General features: G+C 47.0%; 1 protein-coding gene across 3 annotated transcripts in view; it reads right to left on the bottom strand.

Annotated features, from left to right (window-relative positions):
* Window positions 1-26,345, bottom strand: part of LOC116942267 (dynein axonemal heavy chain 3-like) — an 859,832-nt gene that overhangs the window by 744,653 nt on the left and 88,834 nt on the right. The window contains exon 1 of one of the 3 annotated variants that reach the window (XM_032953966.2): window positions 2,238-2,328. The exons of the other annotated variants lie outside the window; for them this stretch is intronic. The gene's annotated coding sequence lies outside the window, so the exon portion shown is untranslated. Of the gene's footprint in view, window positions 1-2,237; window positions 2,329-26,345 lie in introns of those variants that run through there. 3 annotated transcript variants of the gene reach the window in all.

The following is a 26,345-nucleotide window of genomic DNA, read 5'->3' on the forward strand; positions in this document are numbered from 1 at the left end:
CGTTGGCCAAATGCCTTGTATGACGTGGGAATACCCACACTTTACCCCACCACACAATGACTTGCCGATCAACTAACTACGGTTAGTCTAACCTATAACTTTGCATCTAATACTATTCAACAAGAATATATTTTTCCTGCCCTTCTGAACAGGCGTAAATGTGTAATCACGCTGGACTTGCCATATGCAGTGGTCACAGAATCGGTTTGTTCTCCCGGCGCGGCAGCTGAAGCAATGGATCGAGTTTATTAAATTCCCTCCCCTTCCGTACACCCAGCGGCAGTATAAATGGGTACACCAGAGTCGTTCGGCGGGCCAGCGTGCAGTAGGGTAAAGTTCCCACTTCATCCGATACGTCTGGCCAACGTGCAGGAGCAGGCCAAATACCCTTTAGAACGAGCCTTCGAGAGCTCCCTCGAGTGGAGGCCCTTCTGTCGGCAGTGGTGCGAGCGAACAATTGCAGGGCTGCGCCTTTGCCCATACCATCCGATCAGTAGCAATGGGGTGGTGTTCATCACTTCGGATGGTGAAAGTCTACTTGAGCAAGGCCAATGTCTCCGTGGGACAATTGTTGGGGACTTTACACGAACGAAAGTCTACTCATTCTTCTTCCGTACGGCTCATGTGAATGCAGAGCAACAGCTACAATGACGCATTCAGATAACCGTGTCAGAAGCAGCGGAGTGTATCATTCACTTGCAATGTCCCCTTCCGTATTTGTGGTTCGGGCATTGCGTCGCCATATGTCGCACGGTCCGTTCTGGATGACCAGAATCGCACACTGGAACGATGATCTGAGTCGACATTCAACCGTGATTTGAATTCGGAGCCTTCCGAATTGTCGGAGGAATGCTCTTTCACAGCAGCACCTGTCGGGATATCTAAACATTATGACATGTAAAGGTCAATACATGATTACACTGCCCTCATGTTGAGACGTAGCTGGGCGGTAATGATATTAGAGCTCAAATCTCAGTCAATCGAGCCGAGTCAGCCCATCGTCTCTCTGGAGTTGATCAACAATCGTACCACTCTCTTAGGATGTAAAACGTGGTTGCCCTATAGGATGGCCCCAGCCATAGGAATGTGGAAATTCCACCACTGGCTCAAGGGCCGTGGATGTGAGTACAACCCCCATGCTCACTTGAGTGGAGACACATCATTGACTGTTGTGTATGTTTGAGGCACAAAAGGGTTTTGGTGCTGTCCATGGCTCAACGTCTTGGGATGTCCTACCCACACCGAATTCCAGTAAAACCAATTGGTAACGTACTTCACTGGCGCCTCTAGGCTTCCAACCATCTGTGTCTCGGCAATGATCATTGTTGCACTGAATCTAATGACGAGATGTGTCATCCTGGCAAAGGAGACAGCTCACAAACTTAGGCCCTCGAAAAAAAGCACCAATTGGTATAATTAACAGCAAAAAAAGAGGCCGAAATTTTGTAATGGGATAAAAACCCAATGACCATTAAACTCGCATGCACGCACACACGTGCATTTAGAGAGAACAGCGTTCGTTTTTTCCCCATTCAATGAAAGGATTCTCTGTTCCGTTGTTTAAAAAAAAGCGTATTTCCTTTGTTTCAAAGAATATACTTTCTGCCCTTTAAAAAAGAAAAAAAAATGTTTCGTGCAGCAGGCATTACCGGTCATATCGCTGACAGACACGACCGAGGGGGTATCGAGGTCTTTTTTTGTGCTTTGGCAACATTTTCATTCACCGCTTGCAATGATCTTCATTTTGCACCCCCCCCCTCCGCCCGCCGCACCCCCCGACAAAAGCGGGAGGGGGGGGGATTACGAACGGAGCAAATAAAGGGGCCCTTTGACCGTGAGCACAAAGGAAAATGCGAGACTCATTCCAAGCCTCGCATTAATCCGTCCGTACCGCCGAGACAAAAGGCTGCTTTACTCCAGCAGCTCCGATCGCCGCTCTCGTGAAAAGGCCCGGGTCTCGGTAGCGATTTCGCCAGCGAAATATAAATACGACGGAGGCTGCTCGCTAAAAAAAAAGGTTCGAGCGCTGAGACGTGAAAGCACCGAGGTTCATTTTTAACAGGGAAACCGCATTTAATATGGATCGATTATCTCCGTATATTTTCTAGGCGTTTAAAATGTATCGGGAAACATCGTGAAATCTGAAAGAGAAAAATCCATATTAAATCTGGAGCAAAAAAACAAACAAATCTGAAGCAAAAAAAATCAAGGGAAATATGGAGAAAATCCATACTCACCAGACCTGGTACCCTGTGACTTCTGCATGCTTCCACAGCTAAAGAATGACTTGCAGGGGAAAGCAACTTTCTTGTGACAACCAATAAAACTTGTGCTTTCAATCAGTGGTTGGAGCAGCGAGACTAAGAGTTCTTCTGGGCGGGGATTACGTTGCTGGGACGTCGATGACAGACCGCCACTCGCGTCGCGCTGCACGGGGAACCATGCGTAAAAAAAAACAATAACAGCTACCACCAAGGTCACTCGTTGCGTTCCAAGTATGGCCACTAACATTTTCATCACCTCTCGTAAATGAATACGGATGGGAGGGGTGCATAGCATGCAAGAGCCGACCGAGCTAACGCCACACCAGACCCAGCCACGCGCTGGACGCCTCGGCTGGGTCAAAGGGTCATGAGGGAGGTCTTAAGTCGCAATTTGTTTTGCGAGCCTGCGTTATTAGACGCGCGACAACCACGGGCTGGCAGAGCCGACCCCCCCCTCGCCCCCCGTGGGCTGTCAATGCTGTCCGCTGCGCGGTGACATTCACTTTAATGGAACGCAGTTTAATTACCATCATCAACTCGACCTAATAGGGGGACGATACGGTAAAGGTAATAAAAAATTATCCTAACGCAAAATGTGAGGCGTCTTTGTGGCACGGGATCGGCAAGCGAGCGCTGCGATGCACGGAGACAATCTGGCGGGTTGGTGCATCGTGCACAGATGGAGGAGCTGTTCCGCTCACGAGACACTCGCAGCTTCGGGGCATCGAGGTGGTGCCTGTGGGCAAAGCGCAGGAAGTTGGAGCGCTGTTTCTATATTAGTGGTATTCCACAGGCCAAATGATCAATGGGGAATTGGCAAAAAAAGGCCTCAAAAAAGGCCTTGAGACGAGGCGAGGCGTTTGCTGCGCAAAGCTTCATCGTTTCGTCAAACCTGCGCCCTCCGATTAGCACGGTTGGCTACGTACCGTGCGATAGAAGTTCAACATAAACACATACATACATGCAAACCAACGTGACTCCCGGCTCAAACGAGCAAACAGTGTGGTGCTCCTCTCCGCCGGAGAACTGCAGCCACTGGTAGAGAGTCCACGTTCCCATGGCGAGGGTTAGTTTTCTCCACGTGATCTTCCCCACAAAGTGGTGCTCATTTTGCGAATGGCCGAGTAGACCTTCTTGCGGGCTCATGAAAACCTTCCGATTGTGAGCGATGTAAGTGCTGTCACCACAGCTCCACCCAGTCGAGTATGCCGTATATATTTAAACAGGTACCTGTATTTATGAATTGACTAAACATCCCCCAGAGCAGAAGCCTGCAGCTCTGTAGAATAGTCACGATGCTCGAGGAGGTTTCATTTAATTACATTTCAAATGCAAAAGGGCCAGCACGCTCACAATAGCCACGTGCAACAAACGGCAATAGAAGACAAAACGAATAAAATCTAGAGAAAGAGAAACACAGGAGGATTTAGACTGCTGAGTAGAAACAGTCCCTTTGGCATGTGCCACAGTTGCGCAAGTGTAGCCACTGGCGCGTGTTGCCACAGCGCTGGGTAAGAGGCAGGTGGGAGGGGGGACGACGAAGACTTAGGAGCGAGGAATCACGCGGTTGAAATACAGCGAGTGAGCTGGTGAGTGAGCTTGTGGGTGCACAGATGATTGTGTGAGTGTACGGTTGGATGAGTGTATGGGTGTGAGCATGGGTGTGAGTAGGGGTCGACTCAGCCTCAAATGAGTACCTGGTGCGGTGTGTAAACATCTCTACTGGGGAGACAAAGGCGGTCGGGCGTGGTTCTGGCCACCCACCCCCTCCTCGTGTACCGTTCCGGCCTTCATAGGTGCTCGCTAACAGCACTTGCCCCATAGTCTGTCCAGGCTATAGGGGTATCTTTATCTTTGTCTGTTTTTGAGTATGGGTGTGGGGGAGCGATGGTTTTGTGATTAGCGAACTGCACTGCGAACCCGGCGACCCAAGTTCGATTCTCGCTCACGGCAAACACCAGTGACAATTGTCTGAACCGGTCGTGGGCCTCCCCCACGTTGACTCAGCCTCAAATGAGTACCGGTGCGGTGTGAAGGCATGTATGTATGTGAAATTTCTTTCGCACCATACGTAATCGGAGGTGTGAGAGACAAAGGCGACCGAGCGTGGTGCTGGCCACCCACCCCCTCGTTTGCCGTGTCAGCCTTCATAGGGGGTCGCTGACAGCACTTGCCCCAACAGTCTGTTCAGGCGACACGGAGGTCTGCGTGTGTGTGCGTGCATGGGCTGCTGAGAGGAGATAGACTGATGCTCTGCGGGAGGATGTGGAGCTGATTTGAATTGCCGATGACCGGTACCAGCGGTGTCAAGATCTGCCTCGGTGGAGGAGGCTCGTGAAGGACGCCGCAACTGGGCATTTGGAGGCCGTCGCCCTCCAGCAACAAAGGAGGGCAGAGGAGCGACGCTCACAACAATGAGCGGAGCGCCGGTCGGCTAAAATCAGTATGAGGCACAGGTGCTGCATCTACCGGTCATCTCAGTCAGCCAACACATGGCACCTGCTGGGTCTGTCCCGTGACCTCCTGCCAGCAGCGAGCCTTCACCACTTCACGTGGTAGCCTCAAAGTGCACCTTGCCTGGCACAGGCGCCGTGGCGGGTATCGGTTTACTATATCGGTATGGGCTGCCGTGCTTAACAGACAGCACCTACGACTGCAGTCTGTTAAAGGGCTACACGGGGGATCTTAGTCTTTGTGCGGGTGGGGCTGTACAGATGGGGGCCGCGTCTACACGCGTGCGAAGAGCTGTTGATAGCCCCCCCCCCCCTTCTCCTCCCTCCATCCCGTGTGGGACCGCGAGAGTTGCCGCTGGACACACGCGGGCGCCGCTGCCCCCTGAATCTCAATCAGGCGATTCGCGCCAGAGGCGAGAGGGCCACCACGACATTTACAACCAAACACACCGCTACCACGAGGCGTGGCTGGGGTGAGTCGTGATGGTGGTGGGGACGTCGCCCTCGCTCGTGGCTGCGTGGTGGCGATGGTCGACCGTCGATTTGGCGCGCTGGAAAACGGAGATCCGGAGAGAACGAACCGGGGTCCCCGGTGGGTCCGGTTCGATCCGATCTCCCTGCGACGGCGGTATCAGTTGAAACGGCGGGGGGGGGGGGCGAGTTTCTTAGATCCACCACCACCCGCTCCACGCCGCTCTCTGTCCACCCAGCGGTTCAAAGTTGGCTCGTCGCAGTCAGTCGATTGGGGCAGGTCGCGGTGTAGTGGGGTCAAGGTTTGGGTGCCCAAGGCGTCTTGGTTGGCACGGGAGAGTAGGCCAAAAACAACCCTGCATAGGGCCTCTCTAGCGCCCTCTGGAGTGGAGGCCCCATTCGCCGGCAGTGACGCAAGCAAGCAATTGCAGACCCGCACTTTTACCTTTTGAGTGTCTACCACATTTCGTACCTAATGATACAATCTAATCGATGCGGGAATTGCTGCGAGGAATCCCTTAGAAAATGTATAATTACCTAGTTACTGCTTACTTAAGGGATTAAAAGCAAAATAACATACTCCGCATATATGTAGCCGGCACTTGGTGTTTTTATACATCAGCCTCAATGATTGCCTTTACAATTGCTATCCCATATTCATATTATCATATACTAGGTTACAAAAGCAATTCATTTTAACATACACCAGATTGAATTAACAACGTTTGTGTTATGGCTGTCACATCTTTAGCATTACCGGGGATGCTTCCAATCTCCACGCACGATCATTTCCCCTCCCGTTGTTTTTGTTTAGAATCATTTGAGTGTGTATTTTAATAAAAGCAGTCGTTAAAAGTAATCGACTGGTAGACGCTATGTAACAGTAATCTGATTACACACCCAGTGTAACCACATTACTGTTCCCTGCCTTTGGTAATCTTATTGGAGTAATGTGCTACTTGGAACACAATACACCGGATATTAATCGCAAAGCCAATTTCACGCCGGTTGTTAGTCACGCGCTCACTTTTTTTTGCTGGATCCAGCATTCTGATGAGCCCTAAAGAATGGAAAACACGTCAGTGTCTTTCATTCTGCGGCCTGAATACTGATGCCTCTCTCGAAGACCTGTCGGCCAAATACATTTTCAGGCAGTATACGCTCCCAGCTCATCGGTAAATATCGTACGTATAAGAAATCAAACTCCTCTATGGCGAGAACAGACAATGCTATAAATGTATATCGTGATGGTTGGTGCCTTTCAAAACATAATTAAAAGCCAGCACTTATATATAATATAATATAACACAACATCGTCATTGGCGTCACTGTGCAGAATTTAAGGGACAATGTAGAGAGGCAGACCCATATGTCTCCTTCACATATCTGTCGACTTAAAAAAAAAACAGTAGGTTTTTTTTTTACACAACCCACTGGCCCCACAGCCTTCTGGGAGTGCATAATTTCCGCAGCATTGCTGCAATGCCAGCAAAGAATCTGGACTCGTTGTTGAAAACAGTTCCCGAAGAAGCTCCCAGCACAATGAGCGAAACGTCGGCCATCGTGCCGAACAAAACGCGGCGCGATCTGAAAACGCATCGGAGCGCGACGGAGCCTTGAAAGAGGCCTGGAAAAATCGGGCGCAGTTCGAATAGCACAAAGGCCATTGGACAGGGCCAGCCCGTTTGTGTTTTGCCCACACGCGCATTGTGAGTGAGTTGCCCGCAACCGCTCGGCCGGGCGGGACGCTCTCCGCGCGTCGTTTCCGCGTTATTCTGTGTCCGTTCCCAAAGACACGCACGGCAGGATTCCAGGCGGCGTTCACAGGCGTCGCGTTACACGCGCGTTAAGCTGCGCCCGTCTGCAATCAATAGCGGCGCTCTCGGTATCGCGTTCCCTCATTATGCGCCCCCCCCCCGCTCCCCACCGTCTGCGCCGCGCGCGATACACGACCTCTCAGCGCTATCGTGATGCCAAAGGGGGGTTTCGGTGGTCGTCCACAAGAGCCCCACGTGGACCTGGCCCTGCCGATGTCACCGGCCTCATCATCTCGCATCCGCAACCTGCAGTGGCGGCGCACGCTTAGAGCCACAAGCGGTTCTCTCGGGGGCACCCCCAGATCATGAGAATATACGGGTGCGTCAAATGTCAGCTTATATTCAAATCGTGATCAAAATAGACAAGCAAATTCACGTGGAAAAAAAAAGTTGATTAATTTTGCTCACCTCTACCCTGTCTCTTTCCTCTCATCTCACTAAATATATTTCTCTTATCTTACCACATATCTGCGTCCCGTCCATAACTGTTCTGTCACGCAACTGAAACGGGCCACGCAAATAAATGATTTCCATTTACAGCCCCCCGTGTGCTCGCACCACCACTCTGGCAGTCACTGCCGGCTCCCCAACACCTGCAAGTGCCCCCCTCCTCGACCCCCCCCCCCCCCCGCTCCTTCTCTGTACAGAACACTCTCTTCCATTTTGCAACAACAACAAAAAAAACTTTAATTTTGTTACAGAAGACCTCTGGCAGACCTTTGAAAAAAGTCAGTGCTGAAAGCCTGCACGCTCTGTGCGAAGATGAAGAAGAGAAATGCCTCATTGTGTATATTTTAATAAAGCAGACTGGGCCAGAGCAAAATGCCCTCCGCCCCCCAAGGTGACACGCGCCGCTGTGCCAGTGCTGCTGCAGTGCCGAAGGCTAGCCGAGTGGGCCCACACTCTGCGGCTGTCAAGAGTCACGGTGAAAAACGCTTCCTCCTCGACCAACCGTCAGGCTCCCGCGCGCTGTTTGGCGTGATGTTCGACGTTTCGTTCCGCGTGCTGGGGAGCTTCGCCTTCAGTTTCCCTCCGTGGGTCGAAACGTCGGACGTCGTGTCGAAAAACCGCGTCGTACGACCCGGGTACACGTCGGGGGAGCCATACACCACAAACCGTGAAAGGCTACGCAGGAGAACCACCGGGCTCCTTTGGTTTTAAAATAAAAATTATTAAAAGGCTAAGTATGAAATGTTGAATGTCATATACACAAATACCCCTCTCCCTTCCCTCATCTCCTCCCATAAAAATACCACGCTCGCAATCATTGCCCCTACGACGTGAGTGGGGCAGTGAGCCCAACCACCTTCCCTCTCCCCTGTCCAGTGGGCACGTGGCCTCGGGGTTGTTGTCCACGGAATATCTGTACCCCCCCCACCACCCACTTCTCCCCATCACTTGTGCTTTGTACCGGACTCTTATATAACCGAACGAATAACTACTTCACATATTGTGTACAATTACTTTTGCATCACTTCTCTCAGACTCACCTGGATTTCTGCCCATTGAAGGTGTGACCCCCACAGGGTTTTGACACCAGGCCGTGGGCCCGGGGGGGGGGAGGGGTGGTGATATCAGAGAGAGATTGGGTTATTGCAGAGACCAGGAAGACATGGCAGTGGAAGAGACGGTGTGCTAAGGGCTTGAGACCAAGGGGGCACAATGGTGGCAAGATGTTAACTACCTCACCTGGACGCGTTTAGAGTGTCTGGCTGCTATAAATGTCCACATGATAAGCCACTTCGTTAAGCTATCATTAGTGGCCAGGTCGCTTTCAGAAAAAGAGCCATATAGCTCGGTGGGCCTTACCTGGTGACATTTTTTTGTTAAAAAGTATATAGATATTTTTTTATCTCAGCTTGTGGACTACCTTTATGGGGCATGAAGCCCGCTCTTCCACACTGGCCAGGAAGACTGGAGGTGGCAGGGGGAACGCTGAACATCTGCAGCACAGGAAATGGCCGACCGGTCCAGGTCAACACAACAGTTTTACCTTGCCTATATATTGAAATAGTTATAGTTTAGATTATTTTGCTGAACGGGTGTGATAACCGAGGGCCGAGGTGTGGGGTTGGAACTGAGCAATGTCTGGGCCAAACTCAGACTAGATCCAGTCCGCCCTGGAGTAGTCACGGAAAAAAGGGAAGAAGACATCATCTTGGGCCTGAGTCTATAGAGAAGAGACGGCTGCAGAGTCAGAGAGCTGCAAAGATGGGGTTGGACACACCCGGGTAGAGACTGAGATGGCATTTGGTCCTGACAAGAGCTTAGCACTGCAAAATTGTTCAACACTGTCAGGTGTTCATAACATATAGTTACATTTCGTTGCAGTGTTGAGGCTTGGCATGCCAACACAACAAAGAACTGCCATTGAACTCCACGATCAAAGGTTCGGTTTGTGAATGTTTTTTTTGTGTGTTTGGGTAGCTGAAATATGCATTTAGCCACAGCTAAGTGCTGAAATATACATGTTTATAGTTACATAGAGATATCTGTCCACCCAGAGGAATATGGAATTTCCACCCATGGCTTGGAACCCACACCAATATCAAACAGGCACTTTGGCATACAGACGCCCACGTGCCTTTTTTACAAACGACAGTAAATATTATGTATAATACATATTGTAGCTTTAAAAAAATCATCTCCCTGCAATATTCACTTCAAATCATTCACTTGTCTCCATGTCGCCACACAAAAGGCATAAAGCACACCAAGGATCATGGGGATCCAAAGCTAATTAAGCTTTGGAGTCAGATCACAACCCCGTAAGGTCAAATAGCTGTTTACAAGCAGGATCGAGACCATAAGAGGCTTTGTGACCTTCGTGGCCTGACCAAGATTTATGGGACAATGACGCCGGGAAAATACTAATTATCAAACGAGGACATAGCAAAACGTTTCGAAGGAGGGTTTCTATAACAAATAGACAAAAACCCGACCAAAATATCCATAACAATACCCAGCCACGTCGCACCACGGTTACAGCACCTGGCTCTCCATTGCAAGGTTGTGATTTAAATTCGCGGTGGGGGGTTAACTCTGCCGTTCATTCCCCCAGGACAAATAAAACGAGTACCACTTAGTAGAAAGTCAACTGCGGTCACCCTCGTCAGGGGAATGTGGAATTTCCACCACTGAGCTCAGGACTGCGAATGGAGGCAATCTCTGTTGCGGTTTCATTTTAAGTAGGAGGAGAGCGAGTTACTTTAACCAACAATGTATATATTTTTTAATCAAATCCATATGATGAGTGGATAAAGAAGATGCTTCAAACTATGCCTAGATTTTCTTTTTTACATTTTGTCCTCATTGTATGTACAAAATTAATTCCTCTCCACTACACTCTATCTCTCAACGCCCCTGGCTGCACTTTGCCCTGACCTGCCTTAATCACCAGACATTTTGCTGGCTGGACAGGTTACTTATTTGCCTGCCAAAACCAGCGTGGCAGGGCAGGCACGCACACAAAGCTTCATTTCAAAAGGCCGAAGGGGTCACCCGCAATTTCAGCCAACAAAACGGCAACAATTTGCAATGGCTCGGATCTGACCTGAGTCCGAGAGAGGGCAGTGGCTGTGTGTTTCCCCGAAAGGAGCTCTGATGATGTCAAAACCGCAATTAAACTCCTGCCACGTGCAGACGCACAGGACCCAGCTCGTCAATTTGGCGACCGTTGCGAGGACTTGACGGCGTTGGACACCGAGAGCTGCTGGGCACATTCTGGCTCAGCGCGAGCGAGCGCACATCAGCGGGGTCCCCTCCGGATGACGATCGCGAGGCCATCCTAAGCCAATGCAGTTGTTGCCCCCTTTTGTTGCAGAGGGTTCGTGGTTGTAATCCGGCAGGCCGCCCCCGGTTTTTGTTTTTTTTTACCACGGGCGTGTTTAACGGTGACGTGCGTGCCGGCTGCTTCATGGTGGGCGTCAGAGACTCCCGTGATTTCAATTCGAAACGAAAAGGTCGCCGTGTGCCGGCGTCGCGGTCCAAATTTGCCGAACTTCAAAATGTCCCTGCGAATTACTCAATTGGGATCGCACAACGCGACGTGGCCTCTTACTGTGACTCTACTGTAGACTGTGCCCGAGGAAAAAAACATCGCACCTTCGTGGTAGCCTCGTACTATCAATAGCGCAGCAGTGGCGACATGTTATCCCCTCGCCTGGTATGCGAGAGGTCGTGGGTTCGACCCCGACCCTGACGCCTGTGTATTTGGAGTGTGCGTGTCTCTCTCCCTGTGGTCGTGTGGATTTTCCTCCAGGTCCTCCGGTTTTTCCCTCCACATTTATAAACATGTGTTTAGAGTGTTTGGCTGCTATACATTTCCAAATGATAAGCCACTTGATTGAGCTATCATTTGTGGCCAGGTCGCTTCTGAAAAAGAGCTATATAGACTTGATTTGAAGCTTTCGTGACTGCAGGAATTACTCTTTGGTTTTTTCGGTAAAGTCACGTAGAAATAAGAAATAATAAAATCACATAATAGCGTACGACGTCTCGGTTGCAACACAAGCAGCCATCATCAGGTACAGAAGAGCTAAATTTACGAGAGAGGGGAAACACATAACCTCAGCTGTATATACAGACACCCAAGTAGGGGGAACTAACACAGATACAACAGGGGACACAGAGAGAGAAGCATACCAAACAAACAGGGTTTAGCAAATTTGGAAACCATATAAAGCAACACAGACGGTCGGTCAAAACACAATTAACGCAGAGTCTGGTTGATCACGCTATTTCAAAGATTGCTAAATTGCAAGTTAAGTATTAAACTCAAAATACAGACCACACACACACACAGACATCCAAGTAGAGCGAACCAGCACAGAGACAAGCACACAGTGAAGTCGCCTTAAATAGGCAGAGAAGGTAAGGCTGAGAGACAATGGGACAAATCAGCATGAGGTATGCATGGAGCAAAGTGGGGCGCGGCAGTATGCATGTATATACATTTGAGGTTATGTGTTTCCCCTCTCTCGTGGAGGTAGCTCCATGCATACTGCCGCGCCCCACTTTGCTCCATGCATACCTCATGCTGATTTGTCCCATTGTCTCTCAGCCTTACCTTCTCTGCCTATTTAAGGCGACTTCACTGTGTGCTTGTCTCTGTGCTGGTTCGCTCTACTTGGATGTCTGTGTGTGTGTGTGGTCTGTATTTTGAGTTTCATACTTAACTTGCAATTTAGCAATCTTTGAAATAGCGTGATCAACCGGACTCTGCGTTAATTGTGTTTTGACCGACCGTCTATGTTGCTTTATATGGTTTCCAAATTTGCTAAACCCTGTTTTTTAGTATGCTTCTCTCTCTGTGTCCCCTGTTGTATCTGTGTTAGGTCCCCCTACTTGGGTGTCTGTATATACATCTGATGTTATGTGTTTCCCCTCTCTCGTAAATTTAGCTCTTCTGTACCTGATGATGGCTGCTTGTGTTGCAACCGAAACGTCGTACGCTATTATGTTATTTTATTATTTATTATTTATATGTGACTTTACCGAAAAAAGCAAAGAGTAAGAGCTGTATAGCTCATTGGGCCTTAGCTGATCAAATAACAAATATTTTATCGTTTCGTTTTTTATCAAAAATGCTCAAATACCAAATCTACTCAATTATTATCATCGTTTTCTTCAGACAGACACCACGAATGGTACACAGTCGACACACAACATTCAAGATGTGACCTTCCAGCATCTGGCTTAGGTTCTGCCCGAGGTTACAGAATCTCAGCTGACCTCCTCCCTCCTGTACGTGTCAAAGTCAAAGCAATGTCCTCTCCTTGAGTACACCTGCAATGTTCTCCTGCCACCTTACATTTCAAACTTCAAAATTGCTCACCCAATTATCTAAGCAACTTCTAACACCTAAAACTCGGAGGCCAGCATCTGATGTCGTGTGACCCACCAGCACACGCTCACGTTACTATGTGCCCGGATGGTAAACGCAGTACAATCGAATATTTTGCTGCTATAAATGTATCCAAGATAAGCCACTTCGTTGAGCTATCATTTGTGGCCAGGACGCTTCTGAGAAGGTGCTACATAGCAAAATATATATAGTTTAGTTTATAGTTTAATAAACGAGCACTCCATCTCTTTTTAGCACACGGCCAGCTGCATACATTCCACATTCTCATGACAGGCCAACGCTCAGTGCACACATTGAGTGTTGGCCATTATTATCACTGTCCAAAGTGGGACTTTGAATCCACCCTTATGTGTAAAGTTAACATCTGTAATCCAGCTTGTCAAACAAGTGAGAACGTGTCCAAAAATGTGACCCCCATGCCGGATGATTACGGCCACAGCGAGCTGTTATAACAGTTTACACGTGATTGGTTAATGCACACGAATAAATCAATCAATTTATCGACTTAAAATGCTGTTTACCCTCGCGATATATGCATTGAATAATGTGGTAAGAATCAATGTTTTACCATTCATGCAAATCGTAGGCAAATACTAACTGAAGAAACAAAATCATGCAGATGTTAGTTTGTTGAGTTTGTGAGCCAGCTGAGTTTTTCAACTGGGATTGAGCAAGGGGAAAGCACCACTACTTTTCAAATAATAGAGAACAAAATCAGAACATTAATTCATACTGGAAGAATCCGATGAGCTATAAAGCTCTTTTTTCACACATGTCCAGTCGGAGCTCTTCAGAATGTTGGAACAACAAAGAATACAAAAACAGGACAGGAGTGCAAAGTTAAGGAAATGTAAAATATATACAAATAAAACAACTATCATTATTTTACTAGGTAAAGCCCATTGAGCTATTAGTTTCTTTTTTTCAGAAGCGACCTGGCCACACGTGGTAGCTCAACGAAGTGGCTGATCATGCGGAAATGTATAGCAGCCAAAAAATCTAAATAAAATTTGGGAGCGCAAAAATGTGACCAAAAATGACTCTTGACTCGAACGAACCGGTTAGCACGTACGTACACACCGTAACTCCGAACAGTGACGATTCGTCGAATCGCAGGGGTGGGGATGGCGAGGGGGGGGGCTAAGGTGTGGGGGGGGGGCAGTTAAACGTAGCTGCTATACGTCAAGTGTAACGAGTGAAACGATGTTTCTGAGGAGTCCCGTTTGATACACAGACCAATGTCAATGTTCCCCGTGTAGACTGAACGCATAGCACCATTAACACTGTGCTGCTACTTTTAACTTTTTTTTAATACGTTGGGACAGCTGAGTGCAAGCCATGCTCCACAATAATTGTAAAATGCCACGATAATTCATCACGCAGCAACGTATCATCACCATCGATCGATAAATCATTCAGCGTTCCCTTATTCAAGTAGTTGAGAAGCCATTTAGATTCATTATCTCTTCTGCAATGAGACTATCTCAGTCACCTTCATTAAATTGGAATGGTTTATAAACTTTGTTCGTCGTCATTTATTTAGCAGGTAGACTTTTTTTTTCCGGCGAGGCCTGCCGGCACTTGCCGTATGAAGACGAGCCGTAGAAATGTGGCATTTCCACCATTGGCTCATGGTCACCAACGGAGGTGATTCGAGCGTGAAGACACTTTTCCCCGTGGTTTAAAGAGTATCCTACCAGGTGACATTGAGGTTGAGCGATCGACTCTGAATGCCGTGCGTGCACATCCCGTTAGGCGTCAACTCCACTCACCATCACTCTTGAATCTACAAAATGGCCACCGCTTTCTGAGTAATCAATCGCAGTTGACGTCGGGGAAAAAGAAAAAAACAAACTAGTCCAATCAATGGGAATGTGGAATTTCAACCACTGTCTCGGGACCATCAATGTAAATAAACACTGGCAACACTCTGACTTAAGAGTTTAAGGTTGTGGGGCCTTGGGCTCAGATATCGGAATGCATTGGTCTACCACACATCTTGTGGCACCCTATGGTAATTCTCTGTAAAATGTTACTCTCGACACAATACACAGCAGCAGCTCGTTGGCAAGAGAAGTGTCCGCTTCGCCGCACAAGTCCTTTGTATGAGTGCTGACGAAAAGTCTGGATTTTCTTTCTTTTTTTTAAACAGTTTTAAAATATCATGATTGTGTGTTACCTGAAAAATATATGCAAACGATCTTTAGAGGGTACAAAAAGAAAGCTGTGGAAAATGTTGCGAAATTCTCGAGAAACACTCGACAAAAACCCACTCACAAGACCCAGGGCTCCCGGTGCCTTCCACAATGTTTTCCACGTTAGATAAGCACGTACAGAGAAAGCAATTTGCGAGTGACAATGGAGTGATGTGTGCCGTGCACGACTGGCTTGAGTAGCAAAACAAAGGGGTTTTCCAGCAAGGGATTAAACCCTGGGAACATTTGATGGACCGAGTGCATTGCATTCTAAAGAGACCTTGTGTGTGTATATATATGAATAAAAACTGTTTAAACGGGGGGAGGACATTGTATACTTTCAATGTCAGCCCATGGACGGATTCTATCATCTCTTGTCACAATGACAAATAAATCACCGTCAAATGTTCTCTTAACGTAATAATAATCATCATCATTACCAGCGTTGCCCTTTATGGTTATTTTAAGCCTCATCATTTGCTGCCAAAATAACCAGTTAGCGCACACAATCATTGTGACGGTCATCGTAACAATCGTCGCAATAATTCACGGCGCTGTGATACCATCGTTATATTATATCACACCAAAGAATACGTTAGAGAATTATAACAGCTAGCAGTGTAAAAAATATATTGTAATTCAGGAGCTCGTGTCATATTTGTGTGACCCATTACAAGACCATAAGAGAGACAGATTATTATTAAATCTACAACAAAGCAATGGCTGTGGCTGTGGGAAGGGATTAAGTGGCTGCATTATTAAATCAATGCACACAAAAAGAACCCTGAAACTTAAATACAAGTTCTCTTAATGCACCCTCCAATCCGCCAAACAGGAACTTGAAAGAAAAGCGCCCCAGCCTATGAGAAACTCATTCCTCTGCCCTCGTATCTCTCTTCCCATCAGCCCCAGCAATAACCCTCAAGGCTCCCACAGTTCTTCACAGCAGCCACTTTGTTGTTTTTTTTTTCCAGCCAAGGAAATGTCAGTGGCCTCTGTGTAATCAGCGGAGAGCCCGTTGAGGTGTGTTATCGCTTTGGCATGGGAGACCTGGGTGCCCTTGCTGGCGGGAGGACGTCTTCTGCTAATCGGAGGCGCGGATTGGGACAACAAACGAAACAGAAAAACATTCCACTGTGTATGTTGATTAACTGTGAATAACCCAACCAATAACAGGTTCTGCACGTGAACAGGATTGACATGATCCATTGCAATGTATATGACCCCCCCCCCCCTGCCACTGCCGACCTTTCCACCTGATGGGCTCATAGTGATGACATCACCTTTACTCAGACAAAAACAGGAAGGCATCGTCACCATTGGAGTTGAGCGGCTGCCCAGAACCGCTCGGTTGATCTGGGAGAGACATTGTGGCTCGAGCACGCCTCAAAGAATTACGAATATTTACGTGCGCTTTGTTATATCACCGTGAAAACTGGCATCTGTTTAACGGCGAAAGACTCGGTTTCATCGCTGGAAACCCCCCTGCCGGCGGATAAGCCACACATCCTGGTAGGCCACAAATCCGGAATGAAACACCACTGGGGCCGGCCTCCCACAGCAGCTCATTCTATGATGTATTTTTTTTTCCCAGCCAGCCTTGGCAGTCTCTCCCGTGTCTCCGCATGAGCCTGAAAGCCCTCAGCTCTCCGCTGCCAGTGTCTACATCAGAGCCGACTCAATAACGAGTATCGCCTCAGACAGGCTGTCCTTTTTTTGTTTCTTTTGTGCAGAGAACTTTATGAGCGCGCTAAGAGCCATTGTCAAAGTCTTTGCACATTAAGAGGTCAATTTCAGCGTTAATCTAATACCATGATTTCAAAAATGTTAAACTCAGTACCCCAATGGAATTAGGATGCGCATTCGGATCCCTTTAAGCGTAGATTTAAACCTATGGTGTTAGGAGTACTGGTCGAGTAGCCTAACTCAGGTATTACCCCCATAATATCATGCCCACCAGTTGTAACAAAGCTGGCCTCATGTCTCTCTCGACGCAAAATAAGCCTGTAGTGAGTCCAACTGAGTCGCAGACGTTATTCTTTAGAGGCAACACATTTACTTAACATCAACACTTTAACACAAAGGGGTAACTGCCCCTTTACCAGATACAGCCTAAGGTGGTGACCACCCAACTAACTACACTATACGTAGGAGTTACAACTACCAAGGGCCGGACCCTCACTCGGGTCCCCGACCACGTGTTGATGCTCGTAGGACGTAGAGCTTCCAGCTGGTCGAATGCAGCGACCCCGGTCCCTCTCAGGGACCCACCTTATATCCTCCCGGGTCGGGGCTGGCTCCACCCAGGCCCCGCCCGCCTTCTCGAGCGTTCTAGATCCCTCTCGAGAGCTCTCCCCGGACACGTGATCACCCCATAGCCCCCCCCCCACCTGAGGGCCTCTCTGTGGACACTCCAGATCACGTGTCTACAGGGTCAAACAAAGTGCCATGGCCCGGGGCAACCCTGTCCCTGTGCTGTCACTCTCCCGCTCCCACTTGTGGGAGCCCCCACCACACGCTGTGCGTGGTGCCCGCGCTATCCAGCGCTCACAAAGCCCCGCTAGGGCTGGTACTACACCCACCACGGGGTGTACGCGATGACGGTGCATCGCACGCCGTGCTATAGTAAAGCCGGCATCACACAGCAATCCACATAGTGCTGTCCGCGACGTAGGAACATCTTAAACCACAACCCTCCCGGGCCGGCACCATACAGTGACATCCCCGATGTCACTACAAGCCTACTGAGATGAAATGGGTTTTTGTTGTTTGTTCTATTTTCCATAGGAGATCAATATTGCCAGTGAAATTTCAAACTTCAATAGCTTTGGTGGATGGTTGGCTCAGAAGTCTGAGTGATGAGACAGCACCACTGAGAACCTGATTTTGAATTTGGGTGGCCACCCTTGATTGACCTCGGTTCTGGCAGATACTCATTTGTATGTCTCGGTTCAACCCTCAATGATTGTACACAAAAAAAGATCCCAATGTTATCACATTTAGATGTAGACTTAATTTAGCTAAATCCAGCTCTGAGAATTATAAATGTCAGTTTGACTATCATGCGAAAACAACCTCATTGCGGAGCGTACGAGAAAGTGCTCCCTCTACTTTGTGAAGAATAAAGACATGGGGTGTACTGCTCTGTGAGAATCCATTACAGCATTCTCTCGTTATTCACGAAATTGCTATCTGCGATGTTGGCTATCCACGAATCGCATCTGGAACTGTACACGACTGCATCGAGAGAGAAAGAAAGCCATTAGATTAAATGATGAAAGAGAAAGTGATGAGCTAAAGTAATGACACAAAGTGATGAGTTAAGGTAAGCTCAATTATAAACTATAATTCAATACTTAAATATTTCGTAATTTTACGTTTATTATAACCTATTTTGTTTGTCTTATTATGACAATGTCCATGTATTCAATAGCTTATTTACGTATTTATTTAGGGTAATTCGTTAGAAATATAGATTTTCGTAGGCCAATATCATGCGCGAAATTTGCTCTTCACGAGCATCACCGGAACGTGAAGGATATATCGATCTCGCGACGCGATGCGTTACGAATAGAGGACTACACAACGGCCTACTGCGGCCTGCGTCCACCACGGAGACGGGGCGGTGAGCTCACCCCGTGTACGGGTGCTGGGCAGGTTGTCGCAGTGCGCGCTCGTGCGAGATTGTGAAGGTTTGAGAGGGGGCCTTCATCCACCAGTGAGATTGATCATGGCTAATGATAATGATGACATTCGACAGTGCCCTCTGTGTTAATGCACCGATTACACGTGTCTTCGTCCCGTGGGCACGCGTACACATCAAATCGGAGGCGGTGTTTCTCTTTCATAGCCCCACATTTGTGCGATGCTCTTCCCACATCGCTCAGAAGTGATGCCTCCCGGCTCATTTTATAAATAAGGCTAAATCATATTTATTAAGTTTTACAAAGTGGTATATCCAATGCTTGAGGCATTAACTATGTTTGATTTTGTTTGAAATCTAAGAGAATTGTTATGTTTATTTGACTCCCCTATTTTACTGTGTTCACACCATTTCGTTCATTCTCTTTTACAAAACTGTAACGTTTCATTGAGTGCATCCTCCTTATCTGCAGCCCTATTATCTGCTCCTGCAAATCGATCCACGGAAAGTAACATAATCCTCACATAGCTCCATTCTTCTATCACCATTAGAACACAGGTAAGAGGTGTGATCCAGAAGTCGTGGCAAATTCATCCTGGAATCCACGCTAAAATGCAGATACAAGGAGTTAAGCGGCAAACTCATTGTATTCTCCACATGTAAATTCGGACAAGAGGAAGATCTTTAATCAAGCTGCTGCTGATCATTATGATGATGATGAGGATCATCGTCATGGAGCTACGGTCACAGCGATCGCTAAATTCGTCATCTTCATCAACGTGTTGCAGCGCAGATAAAGGAGTCTTCCAGGAAGGGGCAGTAGATTCCTCATCTTACGTGTGTTTATGGATCATAGGAGTAAATCATACAAATACACACAGATAACACTGGTCTACTATTTTTAGACGTAGTCTGCTTCAGAGATGAAATGTGCTGTCTATTATGGATTTTGATGTGCTGAATTCAACTATGGCAATTAAAACAACTGATTGGCTACTGTTCCCAAGGTATTTTAAGTATTTTAATTTAAAGCTTTCGTGACTGCAGGGATTCATATTCTTGGTTCTTTCGGTAAAGTCACGTAGAAGGGAAACAATAAAATAATAAAATATATAAAACAATAAAATTCTCACGACGTTTCGACTGCAACACAAGCAATCATCATCAGGTGTGAAAACCACAGCAAGAAAATTTTAAAAAAGTGGCGGTTATTTTTAAAGTTAGCACCACGGAGAGCGATTTGACAGTTATTCAGATGGACGAGTCCATCTATGTTCGGAAAAGAGGAGGGGGGAGACAAAAATAATGGATGCGGTCTGAAAGCCACCATAAGCGTGAACAATCAATTAAGACCCGAAATGGTTTATCAAATCCTTCCAATGATTGCTAAGCCAGAATCCATCTTCTCGGCTGAAATTGTCTCTGTGTTTGTATATGTGGATAGCCTCATGAACGAATCTCTCATGGTAGCCAAATGGCTTGCAAAGAACCTCTGTATTGGAGAAGTCAATGTCATGTGAGCCTACTGAATTATAACAGTGATCTGCCACGGCCGAGGTGTTGGTTCCACCGTGTTTTAGGTCTGCTTTGTGTTCACGAATGCAGTCCGAGATATGTCGTTTGGTTTCTCCAATGTAACTACTACCACAGAGGCAACTTAGTTTGTAGACGCCAGGGTAATGTATGTCCGGAATCACATCTTTTACAGACGGAACTAGATCACGGATTTTATGTAATGTGTTGAATTGGACCTGGATCTTGTGTTTATTCAATAATTTGGAGATCTTTTTTGTGATCCCCGCAATGTAGGGTAAAGTGATGGTTTTGAATAGCTCCTCAAGAGGGTCCTTCTTCATGGTTGGAGTGGTAGCTTTGCGGATTGTGTAGTCGGAGTAACCATTAGCCTTAAGAGTTGGTGTACGTGCTTGAGTTCACTGGCTATGTGTTCCTGGTTGGATATGCATTGGGCTCTATGGTGCAGAGTCTTGATGAGGGAATTCTTCTGGGATGGATGGTGGTGGGAATCCGGTTTCTTGTAAGCATCTGTATGGGTAGCTTTCCTGTAGACAGAGTGGCTCATTGAACCATCAGGTCTCTTTTTTATTAGGACATCCAAAAAAGGTAGCTTGCCATCTTTTTCAACTTCCATGGAAAATCTTATGGCTGGGTATATGGAATTGATATGATCGAAGAATTGGTCTAGAGCAGGCCGGCCATGTGGCCAGATGACAAAGTGTCATCCACGTACTTCTTCCATAAGGTTGGGCTTAGAGTGGCAGTCTGGATGGCGTCAGTCTCAAATTTATCCATGAAAATATTGGCTACAACCGGAGATAGGGGGAGCCCATTGGGGTGCCCTCAGTTTGTTTGTAGAAAGTTCTATTCCAAGTGAAGTATGTATTGATTAAGCAGTGTCTCACCAGGGGGGGTACCTCAGTGTTTAGTCCTTGATGAACCAAGTCTTAAATGATTGCGATGGTGTCAGGTACAGGGACTTTGGTGAATAAGGAAACTACATCAAAAATGACAAGCAGGTCGTCTGGGGACAGGGAAATACCCTTGATTGTCGATACCAGGTGAGTAGAATTTTGTACCGCAGAGGTGGTTTTTCCAGTGAAAGGCCGCAGGATTTCAGACAGAAAACGAGCCAGTTTGTAGGTGGGGGAGTTTATAGTAGAGACGATGGGATGAAGGGGTTTATCTATTTTATGTAATTTTGGTAAGCTGTATAATCTTGGTGGCCTGGCAGCAGAAGGTTTCAACGAAAACTGTTTGAAAACTAGAGCCAATCAACAAATTGTAACATAATTTTCATTCTCAGTGACCCATAATTAGTAAAGTTGGACTACATTTATTTCAGAAACATTTTGGCCGTAATCGGATCAGCCTCGACTGCTTTTGTCTTCATCACAAATAAGAGAGCATTTTCCACGTGATTACTCCTCATGATTATAAACACAAAGCATTTTTGCCCTTGTATTATCATGATGTCACTGGGTCATAACACATAGATCTGCAAACCTGTTATTTTTAGGTGGGCACTGAGACCCATGTAGTGAATTTTTAATTGGTAAGATTACGATGGCGATGATAATGATGACTAATTATGATATTTGCTTTGCACTTCGACCTTTCTGATTTGCGAGGACAAACTCTGCCGTTAGGTAGAGAGCAAGTCGTATACCTCGACTGTGTGGTCCAGAGGTTATAGTTAGACATACCATTTAAAAGTGTCACGCAAATGGCCTCGGGAGCCGCAGATGCTCCATTAGGCAAGCGCCTCTGCGATCATCGAGAAATCCGTATAGAATCAGAACACTGTATTTATACTGGGGGAATCCGATGAGCTATAAAGCTCTTTTTCATAGATGTCCAGTCGGGGCGGGTAAGAACGTTACATCAACAAACAGTACACAAACACGACAGGAGTGTAAATTATAGGAAAAGTAAATAAATCACTTAAAAATATACAAATAACACTAAACTATTTCTTATCTTACCAGGTAAAAACCCACTGAAATATTCGCTTCTTTTTCAGAAGTGACCTGGCCAAGAATGACTGCTTAACAAAGTGGTATATCACGTGGAAATTTAAAGCAGCAAAATAATCTTAACAATATAAATGCTTGTGCTGGGAAAAATTAGACCTCGGAGAGAAAAAAAATCCACGTATAGAAATAGAGCTTTTTTATAACCGTGCATAGATGCTGATGACAAAGTTGCCACGCGATGGTTGAAAGGTGCAAAAGCGGCACTTTTACCCCCACGGCAATCGACCGAGTGACCGGCTGCTGCTGCTGCTGCTGCTGACCCCTATAACCAACGGATGGACAGAAGTGATGATGAATATAGAAACCTGATGTGGCCCGGGCGCCCTCGAGGGCTAATGACCATGTCAAGGATGCTGATCCGATGCTGATGAGATTCCAGGGGGACGGAATTTAGGACGGTCGCCCACAATTAAACCGCGTCCGTAGGAGGGGCGTGTTGATGGTGCCAGCCCGGTCACCAATTATAGCACACACAAAAAAAAAACACAATTGCCTTGAATGTGGCTTTCACTCCGCTTCGTATGTACCTGCTGTAACTGTGATGCGACAAAACATCCCGATACTTTGCACTCCTATCATGTTTCTGTACTGTTTGTTGTCGTGACGTTCTCACCCACCCCTACTGGACATCTGTGGAAAAAAATAGCTTCATAGCTCATCGGATTCCTGCAGGATAAATAAATATTCTGATTCTGGCAAGACACCAACTAGTGCTGGCCGAGAGGCGTGATCGATGTGATTTTGAGCGTCCTTCCGAGATGACATCGTCCGGGAGCTGAACTACAAAATAATGAGATGCGCCGCTCATCACAGTGACAGCTCGAGAAAGATAATGTCTGAACGTCATAAGGTGATGCAAGAGCGCAGTTGCAGTCAAAGTCAAAGTGATTTCCTGCTCAAATACGCATCACCGAAGTGGTGCTCATCTCCCGTATCCAGGCCCGCACCTTTCGGTGGAAGTTCCATATTCCTACGACGGGGGCAAGGCTATCGACAGGAAACCGCCGATTACTTCCCCGCAAAAGTGGTTACTTATTTTATCTACCCCCAGAGAGATGAAGGGTTGATTTGCAGTACAACTGTGGATAGTTTTTAAATAGTATATTATATACAGCATGCATAGAAATATTTACGTCTTATAGTTGAAAAACAACCTGCATGCAAATCTGGTTCTCCCCCAGCGGGAGTTGAGCGTGCTGCTTGTACGCTATCGTGGTGAGAATTCCATCAGACAGCAGCTGGCCAGCACAGCACGCGCCATCCACCTGGCCCGCATGGCTACTTATTTCATTTTATGTTTTTTTTTTCTTTCTCCACGCTCATTAATTAAGGAAGAAATTACTTTTTGAGACAGGGTGAATTTGGCCGCGACACTGACACACTGCAGCCCAGCACCCTTGAGTGAATATGTCGAGACGTATTAAAGGCGGTCCCGCAAAAGTAAGCTCGGGTGATTAGTGTGAAAATAACAATTGATTATTTTGGGCTGAAATAATCAATTATGCCCATTAATCGGTTATAGGGAGCGCTGAGAATTTTTCCATTAATTTTGATCAAGGTGCTTTTTTTTTTTACAAAATCGAGCTCTAAGCGCTCTGAAAAGTTCAGAACGAGATGTCCTTTAGTTAAGCGAGAGAGGGTGAAATGAGATTCATGGACGTGGGAACATAAGGGACAGGGAGTGCTGCTTACCAGCCAGCAGCTCCTGGTTGGGGAGGGAACAAGCTGTGCGGACGGTGTGCCACCCTAATTAATGGCCTTCACGAGACTTCTTTTAGCCGCTCAACGTGGGCCCTATCCATACTTGCCCCTCCTTCCCCCCCCGCCCCCCAGCTTCAAATATTATTTCCACATGCGAGTCTAAATAAAAAAAACAATGCCAGCCCTGCAATTGCTTGCGCTTGGAAGTATTTGCTGCTGTAACTTTCCACGTGACAAGACACTTCGTGGAGCTATCATTTTTGCCCAGGTCACGTCTGAAAAAGAGCTACATCGTCCATGATAGAGGTTTTTGGGGGTTAGATCGCGTAAATATATAAATGTGTCGTTAAAACCCGCCACCACCCGACAGCCAACTAGTAAGGATTGTCATGTAAATAGAACGTCGCCAATTCGTCACTAGTACAGCACACCGGTGTGTTGGAGAGCCAAGCCACAACATTTACAAACTGAGTGGCCTGATGAAGCTGGTTATAATTATTGGTGAAACATCGTACTCAGATTGTAAATGTTGTGGCTTGGCTCTCCAACACACCGGTGTGCTGTACTAGTGACGAATTGGCCACGTTCTGTTTACGTGACAACCCTTACTAGTTGTCTGTGTCGGGTGGTGGAGGGTTTTAACGACACATTTATATATTTATGCGATCTAACCCAAAACAACCTCCATTATGGATGATATTGGTCGCGAAAGCCTACGTGTTAAACTGAAGAGATGTATAGCTCAGTGGGCTTTACCAGGTAAAAAAAAAGAACATAAAAATAGTTAAAATAGTCAGCTTGCTCACACTCCTGCCTGGACTAAAGTGAGCCCTAGAGAGGCCCTCACTTTAATCCACCGCACGTGACCTGCCGACCGACTACGATGGTTGAACCGATTTTATAGCCATTACAATACCACGGTCACAAGGCTAAATAATGGGTCCGGATGAAATATTGACAGTACATTCCTGAGATACAAAGTAAACACATCAGACTCACAAAGCCAACCGATCAATCCATGTGAGCTAACAAACGGTTGCATATAGGTGCTCTATGAATGCAAACGGCATGTATGTGAGGATCCCCGGTCAGCTGCGATATCATCACCTCTTCCGGCGATAATACCTTGCTACCTTATAAATACACATGCGGTGAAATTTCTAAGTCAACATCACATTTGCGTACATATTAAGCGCAATTCAATTGTTTAAAAAAAAAATTACTGACAAAAAATACATTTCTACGTCTCAGATGCCTGCACCGCAAGCACCCTTGCTTCTCCGCTGCCTGACAAAGGTTAACCTTCCCTTGCCCGGTTACTAGGCCACAGTGGCAAGGAACATGACAGGTGGTTTTGTAAACGAGAAACATCTCCACTCTCGGCGCACGGAGTTCATTGCACGAGGACATCGCGCTGACCAACAACGCGGCACGACCGGGAAACCCGCCGGCAAGCTGTGCAAGCGCAACCGCGGAAAAAAAAGCCTGCGCCTGTGGAGGTGGATTGCAACTGCCACCTGGGCCCCAGATCGATGTCTCGCCGATGATGTTGCAACGTTTCCGAGTGATCGTTTCCCCCCGGGTCGCACCACCGTTTCAGGCACGTGGGAGCATCTCAAGACGCAAACTCCCCTGCGTTTGTGGCAGGAGTTGTGGTTTTTCCCGCTTTACGGCTGGGTGAGCATTTTGCAGCGACGACGTGCAACGTTTACGCGGGCTGTGGCAACTCGGATGTAGCGTGGTGAGGTTAGGAATAATTGACGGGGCACAATCATGTAAATGAGAAAGTTCGGTATTAAATTACAATCGCCGTGGTTGTCGACTGGGTTCGTAAAGCTGTTTGTTACAATGAATTATTGCAGGAGTGCACAAGCAATTACCGAGAGAAAACTTAACAGCAATTTGCTCCGAAAAAGGGCCATTACCCGAAACGTAGCCGATTATATATTTATCTTTTAAGGTCACGTTGTTGACAAATTTGCTGAGTTTTTTGCTGTTGCGTTATACACGTGTGTGTGTGATTGGGAATGTTGTCACATGGAAATGAGCATCCATTTGAGGAATCTGCTTCCCATCCAGTAAATAACAAAAACAATGCCCAAATTGGCTCTATCAGGGTGTAGTTGGCACGAGGGAAACATTGTTGAAAATGTGTGTGTGTGTGTGCGTGCATTGTAAGGTGTTAATAATCCCATGTAGAAAGCACAGTCCAGGTGGCTGGGTAATTGAGGGGTCAGCGTGCCTTCCGCTGGGCCAGTTTGATTGGAGTCAACAATTCGTTGCAGCCAAGAAATGCTCTGCCTGGGAATTGTGCCGAAGAAGAAAAAGCCAAACTTTTACAGTCCGCGATGAAATTAATGTTAGGGACAACTGCGCTACAATTT

Source organism: Petromyzon marinus, chromosome 14 (assembly GCF_048934315.1).
Source record: "Petromyzon marinus isolate PM22_M1 ecotype Great Lakes invasive population chromosome 14, UKy_Petmar_22M1.pri1.0, whole genome shotgun sequence".
NCBI lineage: Eukaryota > Metazoa > Chordata > Hyperoartia > Petromyzontiformes > Petromyzontidae > Petromyzon > Petromyzon marinus.